The sequence below is a fragment of the Scaptodrosophila lebanonensis genome, unplaced genomic scaffold (assembly GCF_003285725.1).
Source record: "Scaptodrosophila lebanonensis strain 11010-0011.00,11010-0021.00 unplaced genomic scaffold, SlebRS2 tig00000024-arrow-pilon, whole genome shotgun sequence".
In the NCBI taxonomy this organism is placed as follows: Eukaryota; Metazoa; Arthropoda; class Insecta; order Diptera; family Drosophilidae; genus Scaptodrosophila; species Scaptodrosophila lebanonensis.
Window position 1 is genome coordinate 19,336,908 of NW_022060538.1, and position 27,447 is coordinate 19,364,354.

At 37.6% G+C, this 27,447-nt stretch overlaps 2 protein-coding genes and 1 pseudogene across 2 annotated transcripts in view; 1 reads left to right on the plus strand and 2 right to left on the minus strand.

Moving 5' to 3' along the window:
- The window catches only part of LOC115620519 (serine-rich adhesin for platelets), a 63,556-nt gene that overhangs the window by 32,402 nt on the left and 3,707 nt on the right, over nt 1-27,447 (minus strand). The window contains exon 3 of the mRNA XM_030513785.1: nt 517-560. The gene's annotated coding sequence lies outside the window, so the exon portion shown is untranslated. The remainder of the gene's footprint in view (nt 1-516; nt 561-27,447) is intronic.
- Nucleotides 1-27,447, plus strand: part of LOC115620521 — a 41,544-nt gene that overhangs the window by 10,468 nt on the left and 3,629 nt on the right. The gene's annotated exons all lie outside the window — the stretch shown is intronic.
- Nucleotides 22,110-22,856, minus strand: LOC115620520 (annotated as a pseudogene).

Here is a 27,447-nt window from a genome sequence, read left to right on the forward strand (position 1 = left end):
AAGAAAACACTGGGCTGTTTAGGTTGAATCGTACATACATGGATGTACTTTAGTACATACTTGTACAAGTATCTACACATTAAAACTTTTGCAATCTTTGCATGCCATTTCCAGTCAATTGCAACTGCAGTTGCCATTTCTTCCTGGTCTTGCCACATAGCCTGGCGGCTTGAAAGCCACCGCCCCCAGCTCTGCAACGACCACAAATACACATTGTTTAGACGCCTCAAATTACAAGTGTTTTACATGTTGAGTTGCAGGTCTTCAATTGCCACAGTTGCTTTCGATTGCACTTACACTCTGGCTTTGTTTTGTATTTGCAACATGTTGCAAATTATAGACAAGGGGGCAGTGCTTAGCTAATCGAGAGGCATGCAATGCTTCACTCGCTCGCATGTGAAGTGCCAAGTGTTTTGTTACGCATTTTTGCGTTCTGTGTGAAACAAATTACAATAAAACTACCAGCTAGGGCTCATTGGCTGGAGGCATTTCTCTGCACTTTTTCTCTGCTCTTACCTCGTTAAACTTTCCTCGCAGCACGCCTTAAAGTCGTCGTCGTTCTGCAAGAAATTAAGCAATACATGATACAAATTAATGGGCATGTCTTCAGCAATTACAACAATAATAACAACAACCAAAAATGCACAGTTCAATGGCCGACCAGCTCGTGCAATGAGCCATAATGGTCAGAAATGTGCGCGTAACTCAAAATCAAATTACAAAATTTTGAACCTGCCCACACACCCAGCCAGGCAGAGCCAACTGAGTTGGCGCCAAATGCATCGACCTGCCTCGTGTTTCACAGCCACTGCCCAAATCCAAATCAAAATCCAAATGACCCGAATTCGATGCACGTAGAGCTCGCATTTCATGCTCGGCATCGCCAAAACTCCCGACAGCGTCCCTGCAATTTTTGTATTTCTTTTACGAGCTGCTCGTTCAATTGGCATTAAGTAGGAACATACATGACTCTGAATCGGGGGCCAATGCGTCATTGCGCCGTCAGTCATGTGAGCAGCTGCACTAAGAAAAAAGTTGCTTATAATAGCACTTCCGAATCTTCAATTTAACAAAGAGTGAGGGGAGGTACTAGCAAGGCTGCAGTTCCACGATTAAACAACTTGGAAAATAGCATTTGGCTCTAATAGTTTTTCTAAATAAAATGATATGGTATCCAAAAAGAACATACATCTATGCTATTTTAAAAGATCATCTCGTTCTCTATATTGTTTTATTGGACAGTAATATACAAGTAGTAAGGCATCCAGCTCAGAAAATGCACTTTGCTTTGTTCAAATATTTGTGGCACTTTTAAGCAGCAATATATAAGGCTAGAAGAGTGTGCCAAACTCCTAGGAATTGTAATTTGTTTCTGAATTATTGTAATATAATAATAAAGTCTAAAATAATGTTCTCTAAATAAATATTGTGGAGTAAGTTCCTGAGTAGACAATCGGTTCGAAAACTCTACAAGAGTCCCCACTTGTTTATGAATGTCAAACTGTTGTAAGTATTACGGCATAAGTTGCAAGCCGATTCGCAAAAAAAGTATATCTTTAAGTTGTGAAATAATTTAATAGATTTACGTACAATAGTAATGGATGGATTTCAACAAGCCCACAAATGGCTTAGACTCTCTCTGTAGCTTGTAATGCCTAATTATGTTCTCAATTTTCAAACGAATATTACAAAACAAAAGCTAAGAGATTAAATTTCTTTTTGGAATCGATCACTTCAGAAAGTTCACACTAGCTTTCTAAATGAGAAAAAAAAAGTAAGACAATGATGTCAGCAACTAATTATTACTCTATTATTTTGTGTCAGTTCACTATTAGTTTCCTCCCACTTTTTCCTCCAGTGTATATGTGGCTTATGCACTTTTGGCGCACAAATCAAAGTGTTGGCATTTTGGCATTTAATCGACTCTCCGTTCGTTGCCAGTCGAGAGTCGAGTCGCATAAATAGCGTATTCTCTTGGCGTTCAGTTGCCTGTGCTGTTGACCAAGTTGCTGTTACCATCCAAGACGACCAGTTTATGCACTTGAGCTCTGCTTTCATATGCATGCATATGTATGAATGCATGCTACCCAAGTATATTTATATGCTTGTGTACTGAGTATGGAGTATGTAGAATGGTTTTTATATCGTGCACTAAAAACTGTTCATCAAGGTTAACGTGCCAAGTACCAAGTGCCAAGTGCGAAGTAGTTTTTATGACTGGCACTTGTTCTTGTGGCTTATAAAACTAATTTTTATGTCAATTGCCGTAGTCAACATTTTAAATGGTGGCATCGAAGAGGGGGGCCGGCACTTTTTGATTCCGATACCGATCTCGGTACTGACCAGACCTGGTCGCCAATCATGCAAATGCATTGGCACAAAAATTTGCATTTTCATGGCAATCTGTGCTATTTGTTTGACACATTAAGTGCAGGGGCTGCGGAGCAACTCCGCAAACACACACACACACACCCTGCAGACACAGATACGTGTACCCGTGTGGCAGAGCCAGTGAGGTACTATTTGCTGTTGTGGCATTTGAACAAATAATGATATTTGAATTTTATTTGGCATTTCAACAATGATTATGATGTGGCAGCTTGGACTATGGAAACTGGGTTAAGACCACAAGTGGCACGAAGTGTTTTTCGTGAATAACAAAAAACGTCTTAATGAAAAGGGTGTGTAAAGTTGTGATTAGAAAGAACCATTTCAAATTACTCAGCTACAACAACAAGAACTTCAATTAAAGAAGTGCGAAAGCTGCTAAACAATAAAGCTGCACAAGTTGTATATGAAAATTTAAAAAAGCAAAATCAATAATGTAAAGTCGCAAAAATGTCAATAGGTGCCTGCTTTTGCTTTAAAAAGAATGACGAGCTTGTTTTTATGGCTCTGCAGTTATATTACAAACGCAATTCGAATAAGAAGACTTTGCTGTAGGTCGTTAAGCCGTTAGTTATTATTACTCAGGGAATATATTTTTATATAGGCACATTTTGTAGTCATAGTCGTTTACAAATGTTATGTACTTTCTACGTATTTTGTTCAACTGGTGTTGACTGCTATTCTTCAAATTTCTCATTTTCTTTATGTGAGTATTATGTAGTTAGGAAAAGTAATGGCAATAATTTGTTTACTTTTATTACTGTATGCCTCAATGGGGAATCTGTATGTCTTATGTCTAATACTTGGCTTGTAAATGAAGCCAAATTAAGGTTATAATTATGCTCTGTTTATGGCGTGAAGCTGTTTCTTTTCCCAATGTCATTTGTAGACTCGAGACCCCTTTTGAGCCGCCACCACTGGACACTTTTTGCACACTCATGGCCCACACAGCCAACTAGTACTCGTATCTGTTGTCAAGTGCAATTACTGCATACACATTATCAGTTGCGTTTAAGCACGGCTTTTAATTAACTTTTTCAAACTACTGCCCATACATGCAAAAACATGCAGAGAGTTCGGACATGTCGGGGTGGCTGGCAGCTTTTAATTACCAGGCATTCGATTTTGCGGTGGCCGCTTTACCGGTTCTGATTTATCCGTAAAGAACAAACGCATGTTGGGCGCTTTGTTGTCTATAAGCCACTTGAGGCATATGAGCGAGTCAGTCCGTCAGTCAGTCAGTCAGTCAGTCAGTGAGCCAGTCATATGTAATTAATTACCGCGGTGCTGGGCTTTGGATCGGTTACAGTTAAAGGCCTTGGGCCAAATTGCTTTGTATTTATTTAAATGGCTCTACTCTCCGCCATCTCTCTTGTTATCTTCCCGTTGCCGTTGGATAACTAGATACAATTTCGATGGCTTTTCTAATGAAAGAACTCGGCCCGAAAAGTGTAGCACCGAAACTAACTAATGCCCAAACGAGTTACGGATATAAATCTCTAACAACTTACTTGATTGCCACGCATGTTCAGGAAGCACATACATGAGAGTAAGTATAGTAACTTTTTTGTTGTACACGCGTACAAGTAGTAGAATTCAACGGAATTTCAGCAACTTTGAATTAAATGCATGAACCATGGAGCAGCCCACGGTTGAGCTCTGCTCTGTGGTGGTGCTGGAGCGGTAGTTGGTCTGTTGTGATTGTGATAATAAAAACATTGAAGGTCATTACTGGAAAAACGGGTTTCTGCGCCATCGTCGCTGCTGTTGGCGTCGCTGCTTGGCGCGAAGTGAGTAAGCATTTAGCATGAAATACCGTTGGGATTATGGCACTGAATATGCATAGGCAACCCACCCAACTGCTACCTGCTACCAACTACCAACTACCAGCTCTCTCTCCTCCAACAAGCCTGCTTTAATAGCCAGCGCCAAATACTGCCAGTCGCGTCATCATCGCCAGCACCAGCACCAGCCACCATCACCCATCAGCATCATGGTTGTCGTGAGCGTCAGCGTCGCAAACTGGCTGCATGCATAAATTATGCCCCGAGCCATTTGCAAATGACATTCGTCGCAGTGGCAGCGTAGTCCAGCCCCAGACCAGGCAGAGAACACAGCCACTTCTGAATCTGCAGATGGCTGCTGCAGCACGCAAACTTTGTAGTCTTAAGCCCACGCCAGACCGTTGACTAGTGACGCCTTTGCCATTGCCTTTGCCTTCGTCGTCTCCGGCGCCTGCTGCTCACTGTTGGCGCAGTCAGGCGTTTAACTGCATTTGCCAAAAGGTCAACATGGGCGGTTCATTATGTAGTTGGTGTAATTACATGGCAAATATGGCCAAGAAGCAAACTGAACTACGATTTAATGCTAAACAATAATGCCGAAGTCGTTAACAGAGGCTTAACAGCAGCACGTTCTGTAAATGTTAACAGCTCTGGAACACATTTCGGGGACTCCCAGACGCTATCATCGAATCCAACTCAAATATATCAAGCATATCATTATGGCAACTAATATTTTAGTATAGCTGGGGGTTTTATAACTTAATTTAAAAGCCATCAGAAAGCTATCAGAAAAGCTTACCAAAAAGTTTAAAAATCGTGCAGTTATTGGGTAAAGAGTACTCTTATAGGAATTTAACTTTAAAGCAAACATTTCAACCGAGTTCTTCTAAATTGTTTGAACAATCTTTAAATTTGTTGCATTTATAAATTGAAATGAGCTCAACTAAATCATTTTTAAACGATTTCAAAAAAGAGGAGGCTATCAATTCGTCTGTATTTTTTTTTTAACACACAATTTTAAAAATTGTTCTCTCAATCTTAGAGAAATTAGAGCTAAGACGGATAACAAAAAACAATCTACTACATACAATCTACTACTATGACCGTATTGAAGAAGTTACGAGTTGGGGAAGTTTCAGTTTTAAAAGTAATACTGTGATTCAAATACTTTAATTAGTCCTTTCGTATAAATAACTCTTTAGATTAGTTTGTTTGAGAAGCTTAGCTGCCCTTTAGATACAATATCTCCCAAAGAAGTTGATCACTTTTTTTTAGCCAATCTCTTAATCTGCTTTCATTTCACCACCACCAAAGGCATTATTTATGGACATAGCATTCTGTAGATGTCTTTATATTTTTGTTATATTTTCGTATTGAAGCTGGGATTTCTTTGTTATTTAACAATTGTCGACCATGCCAGCTTTAATTAAATTAACATGCTTTACATAATTTGTGTCCGTATGCCGCTAAATAAATTCTTTAGAGCTTTGGCTAACTGTAAGTTGTTATGAAGAGATTTGTTGTTTGATTCCACAACTTTAGTCTGAGCCGCAACCGGTTCTACGCGCATGCAACACAGCATCGTTGCTCGCACCGAGTGTCGAATTCTTCTTGCAGCTCCCCCCAATCTGAGCTCATCTAGAGAATCGATATTTTTTATGACATTTTATGCGCTGTCAATGACACAATCTCCAGTAGACAGTCGGACAGTGTGACGGACAGAGCGCTGTATTACGGTAACAGCCATTCCAAGCTTGTGACCGACCGTTCTTTTTCTTAGACGTCGCATGCATACCGCTAGATGACGACTTACCATTCCAAATGCAGATGAACGTCTCTTGCACTCTTGCAACGCGCTCGAAACTTTGAAACTTTCTAAACAAAAAACAAAAATAAATGAGTTGAGTGGCATCGTTTACTACGCCCAGTCGTCGACGACGCCATTGACAGTCAACAGCCAAGCCCGTGCCCCTGCCTCTGCCCCTGCCCCGTGGCCGCTCGCCCAATTGAATGCTTCAATGGAGCAGAAAAATCCTGGTAGCGAGCACTGCAGTGCATCCGTCTCGTGTGGCAAACGCAATGTAAGTTGATTTGTTGCAAATGTCACTGCAAATGAACTCGCAGTCCATTTGCCAAGCAAAGACATAGCACGTCATGGATGGCACATGGACTTGGGGCTGCTGCTTGTGGCATGACCATGGCCGTTTCCAGCAATTTTTTTATTTCAAATTTTGGCCTGCAGCTGCAGCTTAGTGTTGTTTATATGCAAATCAGCAATTAGGCAGCTTAATTTATGCATTAGTTAAATTTACAAAAAGTTTGATTGCGCGCTGAACTCAAAATGTTGTTTAACTAGACACAAAAAAAAAACCAGCAAGAAGCAATTAATTTGTCAAAAATAATGTCCGCTGCTTCGGACAAACATGCCACATGACGCACTGTGGGTCTGTGAGCGATAAAGTCGTGGTAAATTAGGTACGTGTTTTACTTATATTGTCAACGGGAGTTGTCGAATATTACTTAAAAGAAAACGTGGAATTTAATACAAAATGAAAAAAGAAAATTTCCTAAAAGGAAATGCTTGGCAAGCAATAAAGATAGACTTGTGCCATTTGGCTTAATACTATACAAATAGATTCTTTTGGTTGAGATAATTCAACAGATTATTCAAACATCCATCTTATCATTAAACAGTTGCATAGAAAAGAGCACCAAGATTTGAAGATTTGATTGAAATCATAATCTAAAGTTTGTTATTAAGTAATATAAATCTTGAGAAGCTGTGAAACAAGTCACATTAATCGCTAAGACCTCTCTTACTAATGATGGCCTCAACCAATTACGTGGTGAGCTTTTTGGCAACTCCAACTGTAGTTTTGATCTCTTCATACATATTACAGGTGCTCGGAAATTCCCTAATCTTTAGCCATCGGGACACCCATTAGCTCGATCCTTTGGCAAAGATCGTGACTATATTGTTCTCAAAACCATTTGAGTAGCCAAATGCTTAGCAGGCGTTCTTACAGAAAAACACTCTTCAACTTTCTAAGCGGTCCAAAGCATATGCCAGGATCGCTGAAGACTGATGGAGTTTCAAGCTTTTTTCTCTAATTTTCCGACAGTTCTCTTGTCTATGTAAATTAATTGAATTAGTTTTTACGCTTTCCTATAAACAGAAATTTTCAGAAAATATTTTATGATTTGAAGAAAGAAAATAATGAAATAACTTCCAGCTTTCAACTTTGAATAATCAATTCTGAGGCACTGTGCAACAACGCTAGTATCAGCAACTTTCACCTTGACCGGTTGCGAAACCGAAGGCAAGTTTAAGGCCTGAATACGCAAAATGCAAGAAAAACTATGATAATTAATATATGTACGTAACAAAAAGAAAACCGTGGCCAGTTTTAATTAGAAGAGCCAATTTGCAAAGACTATGTTGGGGCGAAACAAAACTGGGAACAAAGAACAGCCCCCTTCACTGGAAAACCAAAGAGACAAATGGACCGCTTCAATGTCTTTTTAAAATAGCTCGGCATTGGCCGGCCAACTAGTTGGCCATTTGCATTTCTTTGCGCATCGAATCGAACAAAGGGGCCTTTGAAAGCGCCAAAAACTTGTCTACAATAGCATAACATTATTTAAGTTAATTAGAAGCAGCGCGTAATGCGCATAATAAATATTAAAAGAGATGCCAAAATGAAAGGAAGCCAGCCAGCAGGCAAGAAAGCCAAAACGAGGCAGCAGTCCGCAGAATATTCGCATACATAGTAAACAAAAACCGAGTGCTAGCCAAATTATTGATCAAAAGTTGAACGAACTGTCAGAGTGCCGGTCGTTGTTGTTGCTGCTTCTATTGTTTTTGTTGCTTTTGTTTAGGCCATGGCACATACATACATAATTATGAGCTCATAAATAAGTAGAACTACACGCAGCAATTCCTGAGGCTCCACATCAGCAACGGCAACGGCAACAGCAACAGCAGCATGGCTAATTAATTGAAAAGTAACAACAACCTCACAGTGTGTGTATAACTTATGGCGCGCACTGTGCGTGGCAATGGCATACATATAGTAACTGAGGCTGATGCTGCTGAGACCAAACGAATCCAAGATTAAGACTGCAGCTACCTCAAGCGCGAACTTAATTACGCGCCTGCACATAAAAAGCAAAAGTACCGATATGTTTCGGTTTCAATGGCAGCCAGGCATGACGAGTTCAGAGAGGCACAGAGGGACAGATGGACAGAGGGGCTGGGGGAGTGCTCTCATAACCAAACAACTTGGCCATCTAGCATGTGTGTGTGTGTGGCTGCAATTACCAATCTTTTGGATATGCAGAGACAATTAGCTTTAGCTACTAGATTCACTATAATTATAAATTGATTGCAAATTAACGCAAAAACTTGGCGTACTGTATTTTGATAAACAACATATACGTATGTAAATACTTTATAGAGGTTAGACTGTGACTTTGTAGCGAATATGCGGGCTTATAAATGAATAGAGTTGTTAAGCTACCAATAGTGTCGATGGCTGCCTATCACTATGGCTAGTACCGTCATAGTTAGCTTAGTCCACAGATAATTATATTTTTCTTATATAGTTCTTAAAAGCTTACACAAATATAATCATGCATGATAATAATTCAAAATAAGATGGATTAACTGAATTATAGAATGAAGGCTTAGTAAGATCGTAAACAAACAATGTTCATTGCGTTCACAGGGATAAACAAATGATCTGGTTTTTTTTTTTTTGTTATAGATTTTGATTATTTATCACTGAAAAATCTAAGCGATTAAGCGATTAATAAATTAATAAATGGTACAACCATCTTCATTACTTTTAAAGCATTTATCAGCACCGGTTTTGAACAAAGTTCGTTTCTTAACTCTATTCCTGTTACGATTCATATCCGTTTTCTAATACCAGTAATGTCCAATTCGTAATTTTTTGATAATCTAAGAAAAAGATATATTGTTTCCATGTTCGATTGTTTGAGTCTAAGTGTTATTTGCAAGAACTTATATCCTAGGTTTTTGAAAACAAGTTTCTGCCAGAAACTGCAAGTTCTAATTAAGAAGGCGCTCTCTGTAAAGAGAGTGGCAGCTCAGTAGCAGTTAATCATTGAAGATCTGCGGTTAATATACAATGCCATGAAATGATGGAATTTTTGAATCAAACACATTCCGACAACACCCATTAACTATTTCCCTTCAAACAGTTTCCACTGTATAGTATTTCCCTAATTAATGTGCAGCACAGTTAAAAGGTTAAATTTTTGTTTTGTTATTTCATAGACAAGAAAGATGCATCTAAATGCAGCCTAAGGTCTTTAGACTTTATCACAATGCCAAATGATGTTATTTCGACCTCTACATAAATCATAAGACGGCAGCGAAAGCGTTGCACGTTCCACAAGCCCACACCACCAGCCCCCTGGCTCTTTCTATCAAAGCGCCTTTGTTGAGTGAAAAGTTTGCTTCATGCCTGCATGGAGACGCGCATCCATTTTCTAACTGTGAAGAATTTCATATTAAGGCCTAGGGGCATTTCCTCATTTATGCGTTTCCTAAACAACAGCGTCTATTGAGTGTGGCTGCATTTTACATATATAATTAGCTGCACGTGTTCACATGTGTGTGTGTGTGTGAGTGTGTGTGTGTGTGCACCCCTTGCGTCTATTATTAGTTGGAGGGCCCCCTCTTGTCGCAGCTCCCTTAAGTGCTTAGTTCCGCTTGCGTTTACGCGCGTGTTGTCGTCGCTACTGTTGTTGCTGTTGTTGTTGTTGTTGCTACAACTACTGATTTATCTAAAATGCAGTCTAAGTGCAGCCGTTAGAATTTCGTATGGAAGACAATTGCATAATGATACAAGTCGGGCATCGCGAACCAGTGAGCCCATGCGGATGGCAATGAGAATGGGGTTGGGGTTGGGATTGGGATTGCAATGGCGATGATGATGTTGGCTTGCAATTTTTGTGCGGCTCTAGTTAATTGTAATTGACAGCAGATGCTCGAGTTCCGTTTTGCATAAATGAGGCAAAATAGAGGTGCACAAAAGCAATGAAAAGGCATCAGAAGGTTGCATCGGAAAGTGGGTTGACGGATATATGAACAAAATATGACTGTCAAATCTAGTTTAAGTTAAATATTGTAGTTGTAGATCGTACTATTATTTTAAATATATACGGGTTTGTAAAATATTCAGGAGATTTAGCTCTTAGTAAGAGCTTATACATATGTCCTTTCGGAATAAGTTTAATAATTGTGTCTGCAAAAGTTCTGGTGTTGGAAACTTTAAACAACAAGTTTAAAACAAAGTTTTCGGCTACAAAAAAAATCGAGTTTACGTCTGGCATAGCTTAACTAGCTAGCAGGAATACCCAGAGTAGGCTCTGGTCCGAATCACGACGCCATCATCATCACATGAGCATGACGGACGTTGCGAATAAAATGCTTGCAGGCTTATATTCTGCAATTCTCTTAAAATAAATTTAAAACTATCACGTTTTAGCCAAAGCAACACAATAATTAACAAACAAAAAAAAAAAAAACAAAAAACAAAAAAAAAGGATAAAGACTTAACTTTATTTACTTTTCGAAGCCTACCTGCAAAATGAAACAAATTTGTGTGTCTGGTCGTAGCTTTAGTTGCTTATCCATTTATAGTGCATTAATTTTTCAATGCCAATTTTCAATAGTCATCGCCTAATCCTTACTCAATGAGTATTGCGTCTAAAGGCACTCCAGCCCCCACGCTTTCCACCAAGCCATAAATACATTAGATGGCTATTGGCTATTGGCCATTGCCACTCATTGCCGTTGCTTTCACTGGGCTTGGATGGGCCTGCTCACACACACATCGTGCAGTGTAGGCGCGCTTAACATTGGCATAACATTAACATTAGCTTAACAGAGCCCACGCAGCAGACGTAGCAGACGCAGCACACACACACACACACACATCCGATAGTGCTTGACCTTAGCCTTCGTCCGTAGTGCAAACAAAACAGTTGTAATTGTGCAAATGGCCAACGCGAAAAAAAACGATTGTGAAATCCACACGAACTGAACAAAAAGATACGCAAAAACAAATATCAAGAGAAAAATAACATGTTTGAAGAAATATCTAAATTGCTGTTGCTATTATTGTTGTTACTGTTGTTATTGCTGTGCTGCTGCACTGCAGCTGCTAAGGTTAATGGGTCTGCGTTGCGCATGCGTTGTGAATCAAAAATGTGAATCTCCACCATCTCCCTCTCTTTTTACAGTAGCTGAAAAAGTTGATTGTGCTTAGTGGATTTGTTGTTGTTGTTGGTTTTTTTTTTTTTGATCTGTGAGCGCCCCTTGACCTCATCGTCGTCTTGCAAAATGTGCCGTTTGTCTGCACTTTTGCCGGTTTGGTAACTTGTTGCTGCCGCCGCCCGATTGTTCGATTCTGCGCCTTAGCTGTACAAACCGGTCAAGAGCGAGCCATAAAATGTTTATGGCCGTATTGTTCGACTCTGCACATGAATAAAAAACACAAAAGCCGTTGCAAATCAACAAAAACTTACGTTGGCCAAAACAAGAGAAAAAACCGCTGCCGATAATACAAGTAACGCAGAATGTAAAAACGCTTTTGGCGATTATGATCTTAATGCTAATGATAATGCTCGTGCTGATGGCCCTGCTTGTGTGAAATTCCACACATGACCTTTTCCAGTGAACACACGCACCATGCGTTATTTTTAGCCAAACGTGTATTTATTTTGCGAATGCACATCGCATTGCATGCTGGCAAAAAACATCTATGTATTCACGCATATGAAAATATTTTGATTGTTTTGGCATTTCAAGGAAGGCAATGCCAGCATTTGAAGTTCAGCACGCATGGCCATATGCAGAGACCGCGACGGCTGCATAAACAAATCAATCAAAAGACGCCTCTTGACAGGCCCAGAGATCAGGCGCCCAGACGCCCGATTAAGGCAAAAACCAAAGACGAGCGGGGCTATAATTACATTATATGTACTATGTACACAGATATGCCCGTCCGATAAGCAACTGGTCTATGACCAGAGCAATGGCTATTAGAGAAAATGCGCTTGGGGTCGACGACGCAGACGCATTAAAATGTAATAAACGCGGAAATTCACGGCGCAACAAAATGCAGCTGGAATTGTGGTCATAAGTGCGCATAAATGAGTCGTCATTGGGGGGGTCGAGGGGGAAGAACGAGCGATGAGAACAGTAGCAACAGCAGCAATTGAAAACATTCAAGTGCTCAGCGACTGATCTGCATAAATGAATGCAACTGCGATGCAGTCGAGATACAGATACGCACAAAGTACAGCGGACAGTCGCATCTGTATCTGTATCTACATATACACCGCTGAACAGCTGACAACACACATCATACATGTTGCAGGAAATACAATTTCTCGAAATGAAATCAAATAATTGAATGCATTAATAATCTTAGACATTTTCAAATGCAATGCGAAACAACTTGAATGGAATGGTTCGTAGCAGATGAAGAATGGGGGAGTACATTCTACATTTGAGAAATACTTCTAAAGCTCGACAAGGATGTGTGCAAATTATTTAGCCACAACATTTAGATTTAATAATTTATAGTCTTTCTTTTTTGGTTCTATTCTGCTGCTCAACATTGTAGAGCTTTAGAGTGTATAGCCAATGGCCACTGGCTGGGAGTCTGGCATGCAGGGTCGTTCATCTTGATGAGTGTCGATGTCGTTGTCGCAGTCTAAGTCGGTGTCGGTGTCGGTGTCGAATCGCTGTTGATTGCAGCAATGCGGAAAGCGCGTAGCACGCAAAATCATTGGCCTCATACATATGTACTTGTAGATACATCCATACATATGCGCCCATCTATGAGATAGATCTGTGCCTGTCTGTCCGATTGCCAGTTGCAAGCGGCAGCTCAAAAGTGTCACAAGCGCTACATGTGCGAGTACATGTACGATTATACCTACACATAGTATGTATATATGTACTATATATATGTATGTATGTACAAAGAAATATGTTTGTTATGCCTATATGGTTGTCGTTGCATTCGCTTATTGCAGTTGTCTGTCATTATACAGTTTGGCGGCTAACAAAGCTCAATGATTGAGCTCCGCAGTTCGGCATAATTTGAAATCGCTGTGGTGGTGTGTGGTCGATGCTGTGGGGGGAAATCTCTGACAAGCTGTGGCGCTGAGCCGTAATGGAGTTTATGTGTAGTTGTTATTGTTATTGTTGCTGCTGTCTCTGTTGCTGTAATAATAATGAGCAGGAAGTCGGAAAACGCCCCAAAATCGGCTTATGGCATTAACGCCACAGTTATGCGAGTGCCTCAAGAGATTGACGGCAACAGCAACTGCAACAGCAGCTACAACAACAACTGCACACTTCAAAACTCAAACCAACATTGCATTAGTATTTGGCGCTTCTCGATTTGGCTCACTCGCTTGCCTAGCTAGTTTGTAATTAAAAATGAAAATGTTACAAAGCGTTTTCAGATTTTCATACTCTACTCTACAAGAGGGTAGTGCGCTTTTCTAAGTAAAGTTAGTTATTCTTAGAGAAAAGCATTTTCAGCTGTTAATGGGCGAAGCTGGCAAGGTTCGTTCTACAGCAGGTTGCTGCAGACTTGGAAATGATCTCCAAATTTTTATTTAATTGTTCCAAGTCAGTCTAGCTTGCTTATAATAATGTAATTATATCTAATTGTTTTATTTTATTACTTTAAGAGATGTCTATTTTAATTTGCTATATTAGTTGTTTTCTGACATGCCACGACTTTTTATTTCTTAATCGTACATACTTGTATATAGTACGAGTATATTATAGGTATGAAGACATGCAATGTTATACGGCTTGAAATCTTTAAAGCCATAAGTATAAAGAATCATCGTAGTACATTTTTGCACATTTCAACATTGATTCTGTGATAAGTGTGCCGGCTATTTTATATTGAATATTTGGAGTGTTAGTTATGATAGATTGATGTTACACGAACGGCTTTATCCGCCGCAAAGAACATGGTTTTCAATCAACGACCAACAATTTTTTTTGTAACTAGTTTAAATAATAATAATTGAAAATGTGACTCAAAGGAGGTCATATATTGTACCTCATTCTAATTACGCGATAAACGATCTTATACATTTATGTTTATCTAACTATACCTATCTATATCTATCAATATCTCTCTCTCCCTCTCTATCTATTCATAAGTATATTTATATATCTATACGGATCTATATCTATAAATAACTATCCATATTAATCTTTATCTCACAACTCTCAGAAATTAGTTTAAAGTGCTAATAATTCGTATGATAGTAGAGCATATAGAGCCTCAAAGATAAGGCTTTAGTTGTTGTGGCCAAGTTTAAAAATTGGGTTTCTTATTTCCATTTGGAACGCACTATGTCGTTGCATAATTGTGCCAGTTTCAATTTCAGTTTCATTTGCAGCTAATTACAACAAATCATTTGTGATTAGTTATTACTGTTGTTGTTGGTGCAATTAGGCATGTCGCTTTAATTGCCAACACCAAAGACCCGTTAAATGCAATAATTTTAATTATTAAGTTGAAAATAGCTGGAACCGTGTTAAATTCAGAGTTCACGACAGAGGGCAATAAAAAAATCAATTGTGGCAATTTGTCGGTAGTTTGGCACGGTTGAAAAAATGGTTTCCCATTTTACTGTTTTTTTCCCTCCTCTTCGGGTTTATTTTATCTTTTATTTGTTGTTTGGTCCTGCACACACACATTTGTAACTTCATTTCACAATGCATGTCTGAAATTGCTGGCGCATTGGGCTGTAGTGCGGAAGTTTCTGCATGTCCGTGCGGCAAATTGCAAATTGCCAGCAATTTGCTGGGGCAGATACTCGTAAGCGAGAAAAAAATCATAAGCGTACACAAACAAACGGGCAAACAAGTTTTCAATATTTAATTGCATCAAATTGTTTTTAATTGCTGCACAAACAGACCGTAGGGTGACTCAATGCCACTTTTTTCGCTTTGTATTACTTTTCAATAATTGGCTGTCAGTTGGTGAGAAAAACCAATAATCAATGCGTTCTCGGATTAGCACATGAATTGGCAGTCTGCAGCGTGGCCCTGTCATGCAATCGATATTTCGAGAGGCAATGAGTCTGCTGCATTTGAAAGCGTTTTTAAAAATTATTTAACACCCTCATCAATTGGAAACAGTCTTTATATTTATGTTGCTGTGAATACTCGAGGGTGCGACATTTTGAGCTGTAAAAAGGGTGTTCAATGGTTCGTTTATTACTCCAGAAATACACACTCTCCCTAGATATAAAAGATAATCCAGTTGTTTAACACCAGCTTAGGTTATCTTAGCAAACCACTCTAAAACAGCAGCACAGGAAACTTAATAGTAATAGACATTACTATACAATAAGTAGTACGTCTAAAATTCTCGCTCATTTTAAATTATTCAGCTTATCTCTTACCAAGAATACAGAGAATACATGTTTAGACAAGTATTTCCAGCATTTTCTTCAAGTGTAAGAACTAAACAATGTTCACTTACGAACAACACAGAGGGGATCTAAACAGCTGCCGCACTTAGAGTGTGAGACATTCCCTGGGCGTTTGTTTTGGAAATAGCTTTTACTTTTGCATTGTCTAGACCTATGTTAGGCTGCACTTTCTCAGTCTTTAAGGTTATATACAAATGTATGCCATTATATAAATTGGATAGACTTGAAATAGTCATTCGTTTAAAGACCAGCATTAGAAAAGTTTTAAGTTTCTGAGATAAATTAAATTCCTTAAATAATAGAGTGTTACATTTTTTTAAAGATGTATGTAAATTATCTCTAAGGTGATAGGCGAGCCTTAGATATTCAAAGATGTTTCCATAATAAGCTCGAAATTATCATTCGAGAAAATTATAGAACACCTACAGTTCTTCAACTTTTGGGTTAATCTTCGGTGTAAGACAGTCTTCGGAAGCTGTAGAATATTTTTTATCTGATAAGCTATTACTGCGATAGAGTTTGAAATGCATCCTTTACAAGTATTAATTTGAAATTCTCTTTTATAAAATAGGTATAAAGGAATATGTGGCATTTAAAGAGGACGGTGGATAACCCACGAATTGTTTCCTGACATAAGCTACTTAGTTATATTTCTTTTGCTATATACTATAATAGATATTTTCCGTTAATGCTTAAGCTTAATGCCATTACACAACAGTGATTTGAAACTTTATATTTGTGTGCAGGAAAAATAAAGCCAAACTTTAAGCCTAGTCGTGCCAACTATTTAGCTGAAATCCTTTCAAATGGCAACACATTCAAAAGTTAAAAGCATGTGCCAAAGTGAGAAATGGTTCATAAAGGGGCTGTATGCAACTATTTTCAAAAGCAAACTTCCACTAAGCCATACTTACACACACACACACACACATATACACATGGAGAGGCATGCATGCGAGCATTTCTTGTTGCACTTAAAACTACTTTCAAAATGTTTTCACTTGCCACAAAGCTCAGCACGCCCACAGATGCAGATGCAGTTTCAGTTGCGGACCGCAAACGTGGCATGCGGCAACAAAGCAAAGCGTTTGCATTTTATTTAGTTGCTAAATTTTTCTTCAAACCAACCGGTGGGTGGCAGCAACGACAACGACAGCAACAGCAAAAATCACAAAACTGCGACCGCAGAACACACGCTTCAGCGCCCACAGCCTCTTAAAGCGCCCAGTGCTGTAGAACTTTAGTTGCGGAAAATGGCGAAAATTGTGCGCCTGCTAAAGAAAACAGCAACTAGCCACTAAATCATGGCCAGATTGAAGTTCGAATTTCCAGCCAAAAATTGCAGCCAAAATGAACGTGACCGAGAAGGATTAACACATGGCTATAAATCTCATTCAGCCCCTCGACAAACAGCTCAGTAATAGCCACAACAATAATACACGTTGTTGTTGCCACATCTTGCATTAAAGGCCAACAATCAGTGCTGCTTTTCTTTTTGATTAGATGTATTTATTTATCTTCCTGTCCGTACAGTGGAAAACATTTCAAAGATGAATCCAATGATATCATTTCGAATTCAAAGACATCATTTAAAGTAATTCTTGAAATTCTAAATATTATGACGGCACTGAGAGCTGAGGCATGCAAGGTGCTGTTTACAAAAAATAATCTTTTATGGCAGCTATATCATATATAATGGTTCCAATGGTTCTCGGTGTTCATACACACGTTCATTTATCATGTAATAGGATCTGCTACGCCTCCTTTTCCCTATTAAATACATTTTAGTACACCCTTCTTCCCCTCCAGTTTATTTAAAGTTTTAGTAATCTTTGTTTGTTTTAATTCTAATATTTCTAAAGTACTTAATCAAATTTAAAGTTGAATTTCTTTATGGACTATGATCACAGGAGAAATGAATGACTGGGTAAAAATTTAACACAGCTGCCCGAAAGAGTGAGGAAGAAGGGATGGCAAATACTACTTCCCTTTTTATACAAGGAAAAAAAATATAACATTTCTTTCATATTATTACGAACCCACAGAGAAAAGCGAAATTTGAAAACAATTATTATTTCGTATTCGCTTCCAAAATTTATTGAAACAATATCCAATGATTAGCAATCATTAACAGATTTAACAGCAAAGAGAAAATCAATTATTTATTTTATCAACTTTAACTAAACTAACTAACTAAACTCACTGCTTAAAAGTAATACTGACTAGTTTAAAAAAAAGACGCCTGGATATATATAAGTATGTATATCTAAATATTAGGTTTCCATTTTAAAGTTGTGGCTGAAGAGATTTCTTAATTTATTACTTTTTCAATGTCTGCCTGTACGATGGCTAGTCTGTTGGTCAGTCTGACTAACTCGTTTGCAAAATCGTGGCATGTAATTATTAGCGATTATTATTGAGTCTAAATGCGCGCACCGCCATTCACCGTTTTTAAATTTTTTTTTTTTTTTTTGCCAACACCAACCGGAACTATGCACACACACACACATACTCGCACATACACTCTCACATAGTTTATAGCTTCGTTGCTCGATCAGTAGATGTGTAACTATAAACAAGGAAACCGACGCTGGACGCTACTCAATTGTCTACGCTTCAATAAGTAACTAATCAATATACCAATATGTGGTGTTGTTGTTGCTGCCTTGCTTTTGTTGTTTTTGCAATAATTATGCGAAAAAATGGCTTTGTGCTTGCAAACAAGTGAAAAATTTCAATTCAATTAGGGTCATGCAAGGCAATAACGTGTGTGCCCTTAATGGTCAATGCATTTATTCATTTATTTCTTTTGTGCAATATTTGTTGATTGATCCAAAACCAGACCACCATGAATGACATTGTCAGGAAGGAGAGGCAGAGAGGTCTTAATCGACAACAAACATTTCAAGTGCTCCCCAGACGCAAAGATATTACAGTGACCAGCTTCAGAACACACAACCTCTTAGGGGAACAAATATTGTCGTAAAGCAAAAATAAAGACAATATGAGTAAAGCTTTTTTATTTGTTGATTCATTCAAATCTTATGGGTTATGTTTCTGTAACATACTCGTAGAGACACTTTTGTAGTTAATACGAATAAGACCAATAAAGACAAAAAAGGCAATTGGACAATAGTTGATTATATGAAAGATCTTTTTTTTTTTTATTTTTATTCAGAATATCAACAATAATTCTGTCGATTATATTATAAAACCTAATATAACAATTTAAACTAAACTTAAAAGATAAGAAAGCCTAATATAAAACTGAACAAGAACGTCTATTAATGCTTCGACACGTAGGGGGAATTTTATTTGCCAGTTGGCCAGCTAATCACAGACATATGTGGTCAGAGACATTAAAGACCTAAAAAACTATACAAAAAGTAGATAGAGGTGGAATGTTAATTCTATTTAACAACTAATTAGAAAAAGCACGAAGTAGAACGAGAAAGATAAAAAGAAAGAAGGATATGATAATATCCAATTATCTGAGTGCCAACCATTTTTAAATTTAAATATAAATAGGTTGAATGAAACACTTGAGTCAAGTACTTTTACTTTAAATAAAAATCTAGAATTAAATGGTAATTTATTGAATATCATGCAATATGTAGTTTCGAAACATTGCACGATTACTGAACACTTAAGAATTAAATTAAATTAATTAATTAATTACAAGAATGGGATGATAATACAGGGCTAGAATTAAAGGAAATTAAGTCAAAATGTCAACGAATGAAAAGGTGTTTTCATTTCGAGTCCCCTTAATTATTTTCAATGTTCTCAGTATTTTAGTCATAGAAAATTAGCATTATTCATACGAAATTTCGTCATGTGGCTGACTGCTAGACACTTACTAATAGAACTAAGCTGACTTCATTCTTTCGACACAAAATTGATTTGCCACTTAGTGTCTTACATCGTCAAGAAGTTGATTTTTATATGGTTTTTGTCTACAGAAGATTACATTTGATGTATCAAATTTTTTCATTTAATTTAAAAAGTCCACATTCTCATTTATTTTAAAAACTCCACCAAAACTAGATGACAAATTAGTGGCAATGATATTTTTGGTAAGCAATTATTTTTGTATAATTTTAATTTTAGTTCAATTAGCTTCTCTTTTTCTTCGAATTGTAAAAAAACAGTTCTTTTCAGTTTGTAAAACTGAAACGTATTGAAAATATTTCTTCTTCTCTCCAATCAGAACTTTCTCAACCTCAATCTACTACTTGTATATAAGAAGAAATTAAGTTAAAAAATATTAATTTGTTATATTGAACATTAACTTTGTGACTTCTTTTTGAAATTGTAGCACCTTTCTGGTTTGGCTCTGAATTTCCTTACCCATCTAAAAGAGATTCGTATTGACATTTTTTGAAGAGTTCCAACTGAATGACTACTTTTTGAAATGGTAGCATTCAAATAAGTTTAGTTATTTTTGATTAAAATTCAGTCGGCAGTGTGTTGTTTATTTTATTCTGGCACAGACAATATCGAACCTGTTGCTTACTCATCGGATTTGTGGCTAAAATTATAATGAGCGAATAACATGAGCGACAACAGAAGAAGTCGTTCATACAAACTCGTACTCCTAAGTAGTATATGATAGGAACGACAGCTTTTTGGGCGTAAGTGTGAAATTTTGATGAAATCATGCGACCACAATTCAAGGTTATGGCAGCAACTGTTTTGACTGCTCATGCGGCCAAAATCAATCGATGTCTAGTCATTTGTAGCTGCGAGTATTTCCGAAATGATTTGGCAATTACTGGCGGCGAATAATAGCAAATAATGCGACTTAAAGACAAAATTGAAAGTGATTTGTAGTTTTGGGCAGCGATGCTCGAACCAATACAAAAGTCGAGCAACTGCAACAGTCGAAGGTGAGCTGAGATGCATGCCACAAACAAAGAGCTCGGCTCTGCCATCACAATTTATGTAAGCGCCACAAAAGGTTTCAAAATTTTCCCAAACCATAAAGAAAAGATAAAATTGACAGCTCATTTTTTATATTTATGACATTTTGCTGTCATTTTGTCAAACGACGGCGTCCGTCTGACACAATTCGTTGACCCACATGGCGCATAGTTTGGCTTTTTATGATTTGTTGGGCTCACAGCCAAAAAGGCAACAGCGCAGCAGAGCTGGAGAGGGGGGAGAAATTGGACGAATATACAACTCGTATGTATGCATATAGAGGGGCATATGGGCATCAATTGCCTCCATTAGAAAGCAATTAAAGTGAGAAAGATCGTGCCTCCAGGGGCGTCCCGATATTGAGAATCGGTGTTGAGTTAGAAGCCATTTACTGTTCTACAATACTTGATGAAAAGGCCAAGCGTGGTTAGATTGTAGATATTTATCAGCCTCAACCTCATTTACAGTTGCGGCGGCGCCGACTCGTGCCTTTCTCAATAGACATGGAAAGAGGCTGGCTTTGTGTCTGCCACTGCTGCGGCTTCTCTTCCGCTCTTAACGGTACGTAATTGAAATCATAATTCAATTTACGCTGCCTGCTTTGTTTGCCACACTTTGCTTTTCAATTACTCGCATTTCAATGCATATTAGAAATGTCTGGTAGCAGGCCGCGCAGCATGAAAGTGTTGCGAAGAGTGAAAGATACCGTTATGGTAACAAATGCAGTTACACACACACACACACACACACACTCATAGATGCAGATACTCGCACAAGACCCCAAGCATGCAGTTCGAGTCTGTTGCCGCGCATGCGCAAATACTCGTACATTCGATTCGATTTATTTTCTTATTTTTCTTCATTTCTATTGCGCGCTTAATTATATTTTTCATGCGCATGCATTGCACATATAAATATTGTAAATAAATGGGAAAAAGCCAAGGAAAAAATTGTTGAATTATTTTACAATGGCGTCTTGCAATTAAGAACGCTTTCATTTTTTATTTATTTTTATTTCGACTTCATTTATTTGCTACTCCATTTCAGGTGCACAATTTCTCATTGAAGCCGAAAAACGAGAAACGAAAAACTTTTACTGAACATAATTGAATTGAAATTAAATGCCAGCATCAATAAAGTAGATGGATAATGCACTTTCAAAGTGCACGCAGTTCAGGCAAAGTCAGTTGTACCTTATTTAGATCATACATCAATTGGCGAGGTAGACTGGCAATCTGCCCAGCTTTCAATTAACTTAAATGTTTGTAAATCTCTCTATATTTTAGTTATCTTTCTGCTCAATTAACTATCTAACTAAGGAGGTAAAAAGATCCTTATCCTTATTTGTCTATTCTATATTTTTTACCAAGTATTTCGATCGTTCCATCCATCTAACTAACTTTCTATGTATTTATCTATCTATCTATTTTGAATCAAACTGTTTGAATAGTAAGAGATAATATTGTAGACCCTGAATGAAAAATAAGAAAACCAATAGAGTTCGATTCATTATTTCCAACTCGATTATTGTAATTCTTTCACATATTTCTTTTGAATTTTGGCTGCTCCGCAAAATATGGAACGCAGAACTCACATAACATTACCGGAAAAAGCGTTGATAACAATTTTAAAATTTGTAATACAAGATCGAACCACAAAGCATATAAGCTAGTATGGCTCATTGCTTTAGTTGGTCTTTAGTAGGCTGTTGTGAGGAAATAGCACGGAGGTGCGTTTCTTCAGGACATAGGGTCGCACCACTCGATAGTAGATAACATCCGAACCGTTCCTTTCTATAGGCATCATACACCAGACCAGAAACGAACACTTCAGTAGCCAATAGAGTGGGATGACGCGGGCTAGCGCAGTGGAGAAGTATTCGATGACGGTCAGTAGCGCGAATGTAACCCAATAGATCATCCATTTGGTGTCATCCTGTTTGCTGCTCCATTCCACATCACGTAGCGATTGGAAGGCAGGATAGGCGATGCCAATGATATTGCACAGAAGCTGGGCGCCACATCCGAAAATCAGGTAGAGCGCACAAAAGATGACGCCACCGAAAAAAATCTTGACTCTATCCGTATTTGTGCGCCGCTCCAGGTTGTCGAATAGATTGGTGAACGGCCCCGATGGATCGTGCAGCGCATCGTCTATAGCGTCCCTAATTTCATCGAACCCTCTTCGTACATTCAGACTATATTGAGCCATTTCTGCTAGGGAGTGTATGACTGTGTATGTTCAAGTATAGACGACTGATGCCTAATTCAAAGGCTGCTCTGTTGATTGCAAATAATTGATCGAATTTCAAAGCAAATGCTGGATTATTCAAGACTAATAAGAATTCATTCTTTAGAGGCAGTTGAAAGCACTCCCATCATGTTTTCTTAAACTTTCTCTCAAGAATTAAAGCCTTTCTCCACATTCCAACCGAAGGATCGCTATCAGTCTAATAAGCCATCATGCGCTACTCTTTCCTTCTGGTATATTCGTGTGCTTTGTATTTTTTGTTTGTTTCTCGAATTACTATATATGAATATTCCTTAACAATCGTTAAAAAAATCACATTTGTCAGTAAGATTGCATTATAACTTAATTTTTTTTATGATCTCATTTCAATTTTATTGCAGCTATTTTCAGTTACTTGAGATTGTTTTTCACAGCACGCTGTCATTTGTTTGTTTCACTTTTAATTAAAGATGCCTTTATTTCGTTTTAGAAAGAAAACACGCTACAAATTGAGAGAACAGCTAGAAAAATTGTTAAACTAATTACACAGACGGGCGATTTTTCACCATTTTTATAGCGCCAAAGTTTTCCCAGCTTCGTTGAAAATCTTCAAGTGTGCGTCTATGTTTCAGAAATAGAACTGAAAATGTGGGATTCTATTTTGGGGGAAATGCTTGTGCGTGCGGTTTTGTTGTTATTCCCCTTGTTGTTGTAGTTGTTGTTGGGTGTACTATTTTAAGTGGCATAGCAAAGAAATCAATGCACTTGAGGTTTTTCCCATTTCCCAAGCTGGCGCTGCATTTCTCATAAATACTACAATTTCAATTGCTGGCGCTGATAAACAAAAGTCAAATTATTGTTCTCCCCACGACCCTTTGCACATCTTATCTGCACGCAAACATACAAGTACAGACATACTTAATGAGGGTCATTCTGGCTACTTTACTGGATTTTCTTGGCCTTCAACTATTTACAATTTCATATTGATTTGCTATGGGGCCAGAGCCAGAGCAATTATCAATTTATCAGCTGAAGCCATACTTTGACCCCTGAAGGCCTCCCTGCCCGCTCTAAAGGCCCTTCGCACTGCAACGCGGTTTGCATGCGTTTTAAATCGCTTACGCAAGCAACGCGCGTAGGTGCGACCGTAGAAAGTGTTGAACATAAAATTAAGTAATTTAGTTTAATGACATAGTAGCTTTGAGCAAACATGTTTCCCTCTGACTACGCACAACAAATGCGGGCTCTTGTTGCTGTTGTTTCGTTTGTCTGATTTTGTTACTAACTTGGACTGCATGTAGTGAGGAGTAGCCAGAGCCAGAGATACGTACAAGCCTTTGGTGATATATTCGTATACTCGTATGCTTATAAAACCAAAAACTAGTCGCAACAAAAGCAGAAACAGACGCAAATGATTTTCACTCAATTGCATGTTTTTTCAATTATTTTGCGTAACCAGCTGCCAAAGTCGTAGTAGGTGTGTCTTTGTCTGCATGCCTCTGTCAACGCTTACTACATAAATACCTTTGTATTAACGAGCGCATACAGGGTGTCGGAAAAATTATTTACTTACGACTCTCTAGACATCAAAGCTTGGGTTGAGCAAACTTTTTCTTAAAACTCAATCCCATGTATATCTTTGTTAATAAAAATGCAGGTTTAATAAAAGTATATAAGAAGTAAAACTAATTTGATTAGTCTCTGTTAATCACCCTCTCTAGATTTTACTAAAACAAGATTTTCATAATTTTTATTTTTTACATTTTTTGTAAAAGTAGTGAGTATTTGTTTTTGATCTTTCCCAACATTAAAATATAAATTAACATTCAAAATCAAAAGAGTAATCAACGAAAACTTTATACTATTTCTGAATTGAAGACTTTTGTTTTTATTATTATTTACTTATTATAATATCCAAATTGTTTGGATTGGTTTGGAGAATTAGGAGACACTCCTAGTATTCTGAGCGGCTTGGGTAACTTTGAGAAAGCAATCTTTTAAAATGGTTACATGAACTGATAAAAGATATATTTTAACTTTATAAAAATCTTTCTCGCGCTTCATGATTGCAAACGCATTGATTGCTAATTCATTTTCGGAATTCTCAAATAATGCACAATATATAATTTTAAATAATATTTATTTTTTTAAATCTAGACTCTCTGTGAGTTGAAATTTAAAAAAGAACCGGTTCAAGCAAGACTTAGATTCTTAGCTAATGAATATTTCATTGGACTAGCATTTTTATTTAGAGTTCGTATTCCAGTAGTTCTAAGCACCCTGTATCTGTGTGCATTATGTACATAATTGCAACTTTTTATGCTCATCATGTTGTCTGGTGTTTGTTTGATTTATGTGGCTTGCCACCTTGCCGATTTGCTTGTGATTGCTTTGCCTATTAATTGTTATGTGTTTTTAATTCGAACCTCGTTGCGGAGAAGAATCGTAAAAAGTAGGATTTTTGCCAATTACATAAAAGAATTATTACAATACAAGTATGTATATACATATGTATATATGTATGTATACTTACTCGTAAATCACCTGCTCGCACTGCACACTTAATATTTTTGCAGCGTTTTGCTTTTTATTTGTTCCATGAATTTAATTTCAACGTTAACTTTTTTCGGTTTCTTTTTTGATATTATTTTGCAAAAAACTTTCTCCAACTTGTCGTGCCAAGTTGACGCACAAAGAGTAGCAAAAAAACAAAAAAAAAAAACACAACAAAAAAATAGAGAAAAAATAGTTAACAACAAGCAGATGATTTACAGCTAAAAAGCAGAAGTGGTGGTCATTGAAGTTGATTTATTTGTCGAACCGTTTTAAGAGGGATGAGGCGGCAAATTAGACGACGCGCGCAGCTTCATCTTTGCACATTTAAGACACGATTGAACAGGTCGCCAGATAATAAATAAACACTCGAACGGTAAACAAAGACAACTGCCCAAAAATTTGAATATTTACAGGTACGAATAGCAGAGAACAAGTGCAGGGCCAGCGGCCCACTAGCAACTGATAAGTGCTGATAAGCACATACGTACACCCCCACATATACAGACAAAGCTACATATTTACATAGGCACACACATGTATGTATGTATATATGTATGTATGTAAACATGCCTTGTCTTGCACTTATTTGCAATCAATCACGTTTTACTTATCAAGTATGCGGCACATACTGATTCGATTGCAAGCCGTCTGTGTAGGCAGCCCGCGCGTTTTCGAGGCGTTTTAAAACGCCACACATACGTCTGCCAATATAAAGTCCATGACCACAGACAGGAATTGCATTAATTATGCATACATACGTATAGTATATGAATGCTATATTAGTTTATTATATAAATTTAAACACAATAGAGCCTGCATATTTGGTAAACCATGAGAAAAAAGTGCGTGCTTTGAAAATGTTAATAAACAAACAAAAACCACGCGTACAAAAAAGTGGAAAGTTGCGCTTTAATGTGCATAATTATTTTGGACTTTACATTGCACACTTTTTCACGATTATTTACAGCCTCGTCTTGTCAGCGCACGGTGGTATTCAATGGTGAATTCTTAATTAATATTTAAATAGCAATACTAAAGCCTAAAAGAGAAGAGAAGGTAAATGTGCTGCCGATAATTGCCATAAACGATATCTTCCGCAAATAGTCAGATGTAAACTACTATGAACTAAAGGACTAGTAGCTATATTTTAAAGCATTAAACTATAGCTTTCAATGGTATTATGTACTAGAAATGTATTTATATAAGTATGTAGCAGACAACAGATACCATGTTATGAGTACAGCAAGACGAGAAAATTCGTCAGTCCGTCTGTTAAGCCATAGCAGTTAGGGACACCAATCTTGGTGTGGACTTTTCTTATTCATATGCAGAGCAAGTTTATTGGAAATCATATATGTATAGCTTCATTCATTTATATAGCTGCTATGGAATCGATAGGCGCAAAAGTCACTCTTCGTAGAATCATTTTTTTTGCTTATAAAGATATCTTGCGAACATTTGCCAGTTAAGGGAACGATCGGCGCAGAATTCAACCCAAGTGCCATCAGCTTTGTTATATACTTATTTACGCAAATATTGCCTCAACATAAGCTGAAATCTTATCCAAGATTATTTTATTTGAAAAACTGTATCATCAGAGGGGTGGGTAAAATGTATTTAGGAGTCAGCCTGGCACCTTAACATTCGACTTGTTAATAACGTTAAGGTTACATAAAGAAAACTTTTTTAAACATGTCAATGAAATGCGATTCATTTTTCAACTACAACATTTTCATTTCAAATTTGTTCCGTCTGTCCCACTGTGCATTGCCGCCAAGCAATGCGCCTGCGTAACTTTTGTGGGCGACAATTTGGTCGCACCCGACACTCGCCCTGCTCGGTACTCATCACTTTTTAATGAGTTCGTGCCAAAATGCAGTTTTTGATTTTTTAATTTCTCCATCGTTGACTATTGACTACTGTTGGAGGGGGCCTCGATGTCATTTTGAGTATCGTACGCTGGCTTTGTTTGAGCAAAATCTGCGATTGAACGCAACGCGCACGTCTTTTAACACAAAACTCAATCATAATACTTGTATGTGCAAAACGAAAA